This window comes from Desmodus rotundus, chromosome 8, assembly GCF_022682495.2.
Source record: "Desmodus rotundus isolate HL8 chromosome 8, HLdesRot8A.1, whole genome shotgun sequence".
NCBI classification, from domain to species: Eukaryota; Metazoa; Chordata; class Mammalia; order Chiroptera; family Phyllostomidae; genus Desmodus; species Desmodus rotundus.
Genome location: NC_071394.1, coordinates 11,398,699 through 11,409,446, shown reverse-complemented (window position 1 = coordinate 11,409,446; position 10,748 = coordinate 11,398,699). Strand labels below are relative to the sequence as shown.

General features: G+C 42.1%; 1 non-coding gene across 1 annotated transcript; it reads right to left on the bottom strand.

Moving 5' to 3' along the window:
* Window positions 1–4,002: 4,002 nt before the first annotated feature.
* LOC112315819 (small nucleolar RNA SNORA51) lies at window positions 4,003–4,139 on the bottom strand. Its single transcript, XR_002975955.1, has one exon. It is a non-coding gene; the product is annotated as a small nucleolar RNA SNORA51 (small nucleolar RNA).
* Window positions 4,140–10,748: the final 6,609 nt, after the last annotated feature.

The following is a 10,748-nucleotide window of genomic DNA, read 5'->3' as shown; positions in this document are numbered from 1 at the left end:
CTTGCCAGCGATAGCTCCGCCCTCTATCCATCAAAGCCGGGCCTTCACACAGGTCTGTCCGGAAAGCAGCCGCCTTCTGTCGGGGTGGCCATGCTCCCTGAGTGCTTTGTGTTTCTATTGTCACCGCCAGGTCATGAGAAATGCCCCTTCTCATCATATGCCCCTTTCCAGGTGGTAGTTCTTTGCAAACCCCGCCCCTTTAAGTGGAAGCCCCGCCCTTTATCAATAGAAGCCCCACCTTCCCGAGGCCCGTATATATTCTAGCCCAAAGCCCCACCACCTGTCAACCGACGCCCCGCCTCTTCTTGCCTCCGCCACTGGCCGCAGCTCCACCTGCAGACACCAAAAGTTCAGTTCAACCTCATTTTGGACAGCCGTACAAGGCAGAGGCAACCTCTGCTCCGCGAAAGCTCTCCTTTCCCCTCTCACGAGTTACTCCTGGAGGGCTTTCTTTACAAGTTGTGGTCCTCAAATCCGGGCAGCTTCATTGTAAACCAGCCCCGCAAAGAAAGCCAGCTAAGGACCCAGGCTTTGGGGAAAACCGGACACCGTCACCGCCCCTCCCCACTCATTTCCCGTCCACCCCCACATCATTTTTAAAATGAAAAGTACAAAGCAAAGAGAAACCACTCACCCTTCATCACCCTCCAAGCTATTCTGTACGGGCCTGGACGTGCCTTGATGTTCATCCCCCACCCGCACCCCAGTCACGGATCCTCTGTGCTTTGACAGCAGTGCTCCGCTGAGCCGCATTCATCCTAAAATATACAGTAACTTAAAAGGAAACCTCAAGAAAAATAAAAAAAATAAAAGGAAACCTCGATTGTTGAAATCAATGCACACCAGCTTCTTTTAATTTGTATGTTTCATCTTAGAATCCTAAAACTTGTCAAAGCAAAAGCAAGCAAAGCTTAATGATCTTATTAACAGAGGTACTCAATCCTGCCATACTCAACACACTGTATTTACAACAAAAATTTAACATCACTTTACTCTCCTGGAGTGAAATTCAGATAATGTAAGCTATCTACACAAATAGTTTCAAGACCTCAATGTTCTTATCCGATAAAGGTGAAAAAAAGAGAAAGTCATAGATTCTAAATTGCTACACGAAATCAACAAATAATAAAACAGTATTTTTCACTATTTAAATAAATACACTAAAATGATAACTAGAGGCCCAAAACTTTACCCACAGAATTTCAGTATGCCTCCTAGGGGGCAGTACTGTGCCCACTGAGAACCTCTCTTTAGGACTCCTCTCTGAGGAAAGGAATGCTTCAGACTCAGAAATTCATTCTTTTGTTCAGGTATTTAACAGTAGTTTTTGAGCACGAGAATATGGGGTGCAGAAGTGAGCCAGGCAACATTACTGTCTTCAAGGAAATTACAGCCTAGTGACCAAGCAAACATGAATGTGGAAACATAAGCCAGAGATCAAGGACAGATACATAAAGAGACCCCTTTAAGGATGTGGACTGATGAATACAAATCCCATCTCTGTCTCTCCCCACTCTCTGCCCACCCTCCCTCCTTCTTCCCTTCCTCTCCCTCTTTTTCCCCCCATCTTTCCTTTTCTCCCACCCATCGTCCTCCTCACCCTCTTCTTTAGTACCCTTTTATAGCGTCACCTCCTTCTCTCTGTAAGCTGTCTGGTTCACTGACCAATGCCAGCAGCCCAGAGTCGTCCCAAGTTAGGGCCATGCCCACAGGGCAATTCTGTCCAGTAAAACAATTTTGATAGCCCAGTGCTGAAAACAGTGTCCTTAACTGAATTGCTGCCAATTACTTGGTATCCTTGTACAAAGCAAGACTCACCCTCAAAAAAAAAAAACTGGTTGCAGAACAAAGCAATATGAATATATGTTTCACATAGCAGATTGTGCCAGCCCACATAAATCTGTTTAGAGATCATGCTCACAGAGTAACTTGTTTTTATTAAAATAAACTCATTTGTAAAAATTGTAAATATGACTGATTTCAACAGCTGCGCGGCTCCAGAAGTAAGTTTTTACCCACGGATTGGCACAGTTAGAAGACTCTAGATTTTTTTGTGCATATGTTTTGTGGTTTGTCATGCACAGTCTGGCATGGCAAAACTTTAGTACTGTTAGAAATGAGAAGTTGTCCAGCAGGTTTTAAAAAGTGCAGTACTTTGGCTATTCTGAGCCTCTTCCACCTTTGGAACAGGGGGAAAAATATTTGTAGGAAACAAAGAACGTTGAATCCAAAGTTCTAAGCACTGGTGTCATCTGAAGAGGAACAGGCTTCCAACAGCACTTTCTGCAGTAGTTTTCTTTTGTTATTATTTTTCCCTTTTTCTATTCTTGGTGAAAAACTCTTCTATAAAACATGATACCATGAAACAGATCAGTCTAAAAGACACTTTAAACTTTTAACTAGAGTTTGGTGAACTTGAGAATGTAGCACTGGTGAAATTCCCACAATTCTAATGGCTACTTCAGAGGTGAACGCACATTCCTGCTAAAGTTAGGTCAGCCCAAACAAACTCAAAGTCAAGTTAGGATCAAGTCATTTCCTATTCTTCTTAGTGCTTGCTTTGGGAAAATAATGTTATAGACAATAACAGCAAAGACAAGTGAATATTGTTAGTAAATGCCCTTCCTACTCCACTCTTCCCCCATTTCTGTATCTAGCATATGACCATGTATACATGGGGCTATAGGATCAGGAAAAAAGTAATTTTCTAGTATTTATTCAAGGAGTAACATGTTGATACACTTAAATCATGGTATCATCTGGGTTAGTTCACTCACTAGTAAGTACTCTATTTCCATCAGAAAAGTTAGTGGCTGTGTCAACACTACCTCTGAAAAAAAAAAAAACGGGCAGTTTGTCTTTTTTTTTTTTTTTTTAAACAGAGGGAAAGGGAAGGAGAAAGAGAGGGAAACATCCATGTGTGGTTGCCTCTCTCGCTCCCCCTACTGGGGACCTGCCCACAACCCAGGCATGTGCCTTGACTGGAAATCGAACTGGCGACCCTGTGGTTTGCAGGCTGGCGCTCAATCCTCTAAGCCACACCAGTCAGGGCCCAATGTGTCTTTTTTTGACCTAAAATCTTACCATACAAATAAGCCTAGGGAACTACCCAAGGAGAAAGCAATACCAGAGTGAGATAATGCAATGCTTCACTGTTTCAAAGTCTTAGCAGAGCAGTCCAGCATTCTAAAATATTAATGTGCAATGAAAATGGTCAGGGAACTTGGTTTAAAATGTATAATCTCAGATCCTGCTCCCAGGAGAGTCTAATTCAGTAGGTCTGGGATAAGGGGGTGAATCTGCATTTGACAAACAGCTGGTGATGCTTTTGTAAGTGACCTGTAGGCTTTACTTTCATGCTGCTTCTCAGAGGGAAGGCATTGCGTTAGCCAAGCTACAGTGTGCACAGGATTTGAAAACATTCGCTGGTGTTGAAGTCAGATAGTCCTCCGTTCAAGTCCCAGATTCTCTACATCTGCAGCTGTTGTTGTCTAACTTACCAAAACTTACATGTCTTAAAAGCCTAAGCTATTATTTAGCTCAGAAGTCTGTGGGTCACATGGACACGAACTATAGGGAGGGAATGTGGGAGGGAGGGGGTGTGCAGGATGGAGTGAAGGGGGGGGAAATGGGACAAATGTAATAGCATAATCAATAAAATATATTTTTTTTAAAAAAAGAAGTCTGTGGGTCAGCAGGGTTGGTCCTGCTGATCTGGTCCAGGTTTGGCTGATCTTGGTTGGAATCAACTATGCACCTGTGTTTAGCAAGGGGCTTGACTGGGGGCTGCCTGATCCAGGAGTGTCCTTCATATGTCTGGCAGTTGGCTAAGGGCTGGCTCATCCAGGATGGCCTCAGTCACACCCCCAGTGGTTGGCTATTGATCACAAGGTGATTGGGCCATATGTTTCTCATCTCCCAGTAAACAGCTGGGACTCCTTCACATGCACAGGGTTCCAATAAATGAAGAAGCAAATTTTATTTGTTTTTCTCTTCTCAACTCCATGTCCCCCCAGTCACAATGCAGACCAGGCAAGGGGCCTCGGTGGAGGTGTATATAGGTTGGGTTTATTCTGCCTCCTCTTTCTGAACAGTCGGTGTCAGAACACTCACTGCCTGTAGTTAAGCACCAGGAGGCCAAGAAGCAGCATAGGCCTAGGCTCGGAATTGACCCACTGTCATTTCTGCCACATTCTACTGGCCAAAGCAAGTCACAGGGCCAGCTCAAATACCACCTCTTGATGGAGCAGCTGGGAAGTCGCACTGAAAAGGATGAGGATACAAGAAAGGCAAACAGTTGGGACCATTTTTGTAGCTGATTTACCACAATTATTATATGACTAAAGGCATGCTTTTGACTTAACCCGGTTTTACTCACCTGTAAAATAAGGATAATTGTTGTGCCCTATCTCAAGGGGTTGATAGTTCATGCAAAGGGCCTGGCTTATCTTAATTTCTTGGAAAATGTTAGTCATGATGATGCTGATCCTGCCCTCCGGGGTCTTTCCAGTCTGAAAATATGCATTTGCATGCAAGAGAGAGTAAGCTGTTTTTTTGTGGCCCTTCAAGGCAGGACTTTGGCCTTGATTTCCCCTCTATACTTCACGATGTTTCAGTTAAACCCCTTCTGGTTGTGGGACAGAAATCCACTCATTAGCTCAATTACAGAAGCCAAAGCTACTGTTTGTCCCTGCAGGCCCACTCCATCCTTTCCTTCCTTGACTGTCCTCTAGAACCTGGCCCAGCCAAGTAACCTTAGCCCAGGAGTCCAATATGATGTTCAGCTCTGTTCGTTAGAGCCAAATGGCCTGGTTCTCAGTGTCCCAATTCCAAAATCTAAAGAGAGAATCTTATTGGTCCAGCATGTGTTTTCTTATAAGGCCAGGTTATTCCAATGTGCCATGGCAGGAAAAGTGGGCAGTCTTGGGGGGCAAGGGCAGCTCTATGTGGGCAGTAGAGGTTGTGAGCAAGGGCAGCTCCTTCAGAAGATGGCTGTGAGCCAGCAGACACAGTGATTCACATTTCCTGGATACAAGCAGCCTCCTCTAATATTTCAAGTTATGTCCCCAACAAATAGTCGAAGTACTGAATTTCAAGGACCTTATAAAAATCCATCTCCTCTCAGAACATCCCTTGGTAAAGTGGAGGTAGGATGGCTATTTCCCCCACCACTCCCCAAAACCCTACTATGTGCTTTAGCTATAGCACAGATGTATACGGTAGTTTGCTAGGGCTGCTGTAAGTACCTCAGACTGTGTGGCTTAAACAACAGAAATTTATTTTTCATACAGTTCCAGGGGCTATAAGTCTGAGATCAAGGTTTTGGCAGGGCTGATTTTTCCTGAGGGCTGTAACAAAAGGCTCTGTTCCAGGTCTCTCTGACTTGTAATGACTGTCTTCTTCCAGGGCCTTCACATTGTCTGCACTCTGTGTCTGTCTCCATTCAAATTCCTCTCTTATATAGGATTAGCATCCACTCTGATGACCTCATCTTAACTTAATTACCTCTGCAAAGACCCTGTCCCCAAATACAGTCACATTCTGGGGTTATGTAGTATGAATTCTGAGGGAAACACAATTCAGCTCATAACAACACAAAAACAATCATCACTATCAACGATGTAAAAATGGTGTCTGAGCCTGTTTCTCCCATTGCAACATCACTGAGCTTATCTACAATTCTGCTTATCAGAATGCCCTTCTGTCCCTGAGAGCATCTAGGGACAGAACTACTTACTGACTCTGTGTCTGTCATTTATAAATAAGCCTTTTTTAAAGCTCCAAGTCTGTGAAAAAGTGGCCATACTATGTGCTCCTTGAAGGTTTTTGTTAAATTATGAAGGTATTATTTTTAAATTATGTGTAGTCAAGTATTTTGTTCACACACTGTTTAAGGCAGGGGTCCCCAACCTCTGGGCTGTGGACTGGTACCGGTCCAGGCCTGTTAGGAACTGGGCCTCACAGCAGGAGGTGAGCTTGAATGTAATGCGCTTGAATCATCCTGAAACCAGCACCCCCCCCAAGCCTGGTCCATGGAAAAGTTGTCTTCCACGTAACCAGTTCCAGGTGTCAAATGGCTGGGGACCTCTGGTCTAAGGCAATGGTTCTCAACTCTGACTGGACAGTAAAATTACCTGGTGCTTTTAAAAAACATCTATGCCTAAACCCCACCCCCAAAGATTCTGATTATTTAGTTTCAGGTGGGATAGAGCACTTGAAAAAAAAAATCTTCCCAAATGATTTTAAAATGCAGTCCATGTTGAGAATCACTGGTTTCACACAAAGGATAGGGGAGACAAAGAATTTTTAGTAAGCACCTCTGCCTGTCTGGCTGTGAGCTAAGTGCTTTGTTATATTTATAATTTATTTTTCAAAACAATCCTAGGAGTATTAGTACAATGCCTTCCATTTTATAGACAAGAAACTGAGGCTCAAGAATATTGCCTTCCCCAAATCCCACCAGCTGTGGAGCCAGAGGTTTAGGGTCCTGGATAGGGCTGGAGGTTGGTCAGGCCTTTTTCATTGTTTGTAGAAAGAATCAACAAAGACATCAGTTTTTGGCCCCTTTTAAAAAACATCTCACAGTCTTGCCTTCACACTGATTCTTCCTTCACAGGCTCAACAACCATCAAGTGAATGTATTATCTCTTTGTCAAAACAGACTAAGCTGGGCTATGGTAACCAACCCAGATACCCCTGGCTTAATATACAATGGTTTCTCAGTCATCAAGGTTTCTTGCAGCTCTTAGTGTCCCTAGGGCAACTCCCCACCAAATGGTGATTCAGGGATTCGGGCTGCTTCCTCTTTTGGGCTATGTTGTTTGGAATACATGTCTCCTGTGTTGCTCAGGCATAGGGGAGGGAGATTTCCACCAGCCATTAAATGCTTGTTTAGAAATGACACATTGCACTTCTGCTTAGAGCTCTTTGATCAGCTCTAGTCACAGGAAATGTGGGGGAGCACAAGGACATTTTGGTGAGCAGCAAAAACTCTGCATTAACAAAAGACATCTTTTTTTGGAGAACACGTTCAATAAGATTAAAACTTACGTTGACTGCACAGGCCTCCTTTCCCACCACACAGTGAAGCCTACTGATGTAGTCCATTCTTCTGTGCTTTGGATGATTAAGACAAACCTAAATTCTTTACTGAGGTGTGAGACGACGATTTAGGTATGTGTTGACACGTAACTTTACCATATTATAACATTCCTTGGGGGACAGGGACTGTATCTCATTCTTACTTTTATCCCTCCTAATAATGCCTTCCATGCAGCAGGACCTCAGGAATAGTATGTATGTACAAACATACAGGAATTCAGCAAATATGACTCAGGCAAGGAAGAATTAGTTCTTGCCCTCATAATTACAATTAAAATCCACTAATAATAACATGTTAGTATTGTGTCATCATTTCTTAATGTAGTTGAACTCCCATCTCTCATTTAATTGTGAATGTTATAAATAAAAAATATAGAACAATTAGCTTGGACTTCTCATTAATTTCTCAATTTATAAGCTACCTCCTCTTTACACATTTCTTTCTCCTGTATCATAGCTGGATGAGACACATGCAGCTTAGAGCCAACAGGTGATACAATGCTAGGCTTATATTATGCATATTTCCAAAAGTTAGACAGCTTTTTCATCAGGCACATAGATTTTCAGATGTTTAACAGCTTTTTTGAAAAATACTTGCAAAAAACAGTTGAGGGACAATATAAAAATATAAGAAATACGTATCAGCTTACATATAAGAGGATATGGTCTGATCTTTTTTTGCCCTTAGATATTTCATATTTCATAATTAAAATGAGAATTATAGCTTAAAGCAACTTTTAAATTTTTATGAAATATTTTCATTACCAAAGCTACTTAAAACAAATAAGAGATAAAGCCCTGGCCAGGTAGCTCAGTTGGTTGGAGCATCATCCTGATATGCCAGGGTTGTGGATTTGATACCCAGTCAGGGCACATACAGTAATCAGCCAGTGAATGCATGAATAAGTGGAATAAATCTATGTTTTGCTCTCTCTTAAAAATCAATAAATAAAAAAAGAGATAAGCCCTGACTGGCATGGCTCAGTTGGTTGAGTGTTGTCCCAGGAAGCAAAAGGTCGCAGGTTAGACTTGTGGTCAGGGCACATGTCTGGATTGTGGGCCAGTCGTCATTTGGGGAATGTGCAAGAGGCAACTCATCGATGTTTCTCACACATCGACGTTTCTTTCCCTCTCTTTCTTCCTCCCTTCCTCTCTCGCTAAAAATAAATAAATAAATATTTTTAAAAAGAGAGAGAAAAACTCATCCATGGTCCTCATGACCCTACTTCCTGATCACTATTAGAATTTTATTTCCAGATCAGCTATTTTTAGATAAAAGAGAATGTTTAGTAATCTGTTTCTTCCTCTGCAAGATTATTTGGTATAAGGTTATTGGAAAACTGTCATTTTGGATAGACATTTTCATTTAGCTAGTATTTTAGTGACGATATTTCATGCAACAGCTGTGAGGTGAAGGTTCAGAAGAAACCAGGGAATTCATCTGAGTGATGTTGGTAATTTACATTTTTTCCCTAGTGAGATGGGGAAGACTTAAGAAAAATTTAAGGAAGAAGCAGAAAAGAGACATATGATACATATGCTGTGGTCCTAAATATAAAATATGTAAACTGAATGAAGAAGTAATTACAACAACATAAAACCGGGTAACTTATTTTTCTTCCTAAATAATTCAAGTAAAAGCTTGTGCCTTTTTTGAGACCCTGATTTTCCTAAATATTCACCACAGTAAATAGCTTTAATTAGGATTCATCACACGTAATCAGCTTCCAAATTATTTCATGAATACATTACCTATTGCAATGAGCCCCTTTACCCCCCAATGTTTAATCCAGTTGGAGTCTCACAATGGTCCTTTAAACCAACACTTTTAGCTCACAATATCTGCATGTGCAGGGTACCCATGTTTGGCACCCTTTCATCCATTAAATGTTTTAGTCCCAGTATATTTTGGACGTTTAAATCATTTTGATTTGGCATGTGCTCTGAAGGTAGTAGTATTCCAAGAGCCCTCTCACTGCATGTTAAGTGCTGTTCTCTGACTCCCAGCCAGAGCTCAGATGTTGGCAGGGTTGATTGCTCAAATGTAGTGATTTCATTTCCAACCTTTGCATACTAAAATTACATAGCTGAACATGAAGCTTCCAGAGTTTTCCTCTTAAAAACAGAATAGACATAATTTACATAATTTAACGTTGCTACAAAATAATTAAGACAATCTTTGAAATTGGAAGAAATTTGAAAATAGGCCGTTACAATAAAATTGATGGTTTGTGAGGTTCAGTAATAGCTGAGACCTTAAAAAAAGTATACCGTATTTTTCAGACTATAAGATGCACTCACCGCCACCAACCCCCCCCCCCCAATTTGGGAGGAAAATGGGGGTGGGTCTTATAGTCCGAATGTAGCTTACCTGGCTCACTGCAGGGGGCTGGCGGGGGGTGCGGTTTGGCAGCAGTGAAGCCGGGGTTTTTTTTCCATTTTCCTCCTCTAAAACCTAGATACATCTTATGGTCCAGTGTGTCTTATAGTCTGAAAAATACGGTAGTTGTTGGGTATTTCACATTTTTCTACCTTTAAAAATTTTTTTACTTATTGACTAGAGAGAGGGAGAACGCAAGCCCATTTCCCTGTTCCCTGTTCTTTATGCATTTATTGGTTGGCTCCTGCATGTGCCCTGACCGGGGATCAAACTCACAGCCTTGGCGTATCAGTACAATGCTCCAACTGAGCTACCTGGCCAGGGTGATATTTTTCTATTTTTATGTTAAAAGGAAGTATCTTAGGTTGGGTTTTCCCTACCGCAGACCCTGAGCCAAGATGTAAGAGCAAGTGGTTATTTGGGAGGGCAGGCCAAGAAGTACAAACAGGGAAGTGGAGTTAGACAGGGTGGGGAAGGGAGCTGATACAGTTTCAGGCAGGTTATTGCTCTGAGACCTAGGGCTCAACCCCAGTGAACTTAGAGACAAAAATGTAGAACACTCAAGAGTTGCCCCACCTGAGGGGCAAGAAAGCTGGGGTATCATTCACTGACTTCAATCTGTATGTGTTTGGCAGCTAGTTCTGGGGATAACTTCCAGTCACATCCAGTACAGACCATGAGAAAACCCTCAGGTGGGATTACAGATGTTGGCAGGAAGCTGTCAATGGCACATACCAGAATGTTGAAGGCCAAGAATATGAGTAGGGCCCCTACAATGTCTGGTCAGGGGATGTGGTTAAGAACATGGGTCTCCATCACACAGACCTAGTGAAGTCCTGATTCTGCCACTTTTGTGTGAAACTGAGTAAATTACCTAATCTAAGCTTTGGTTTATTTATAAAGTGAAAACAATATCAGAATTTACCTCCTAGGGTTTTTTTTTTAAGGATTAAGTAAGATACTGTGTAGAAACTGTACACAAGGAGAGAGTTCACCAGATATGTCAGTAAATCGTTTTGTTAACCTTGATGACAGACAATTCTCAGGGTGGCTACTGGGTTCACACTTCCTTATAATGGGGGTTTTCTTTAGCAATGTCTAAGTTATGTGACCCTGGCCTCTGGCCACAGTTAGGGGGAACATCATGACCAATCCAATGCTTTGTTAGGGGGAACTTTGAAACCTAAAACAGGGAAGCACTGAGCTTGGGTGTCTTTGTTGAGTCACATTACTAGCAACTACTGGCATTATCAGGATGATGCTCCAA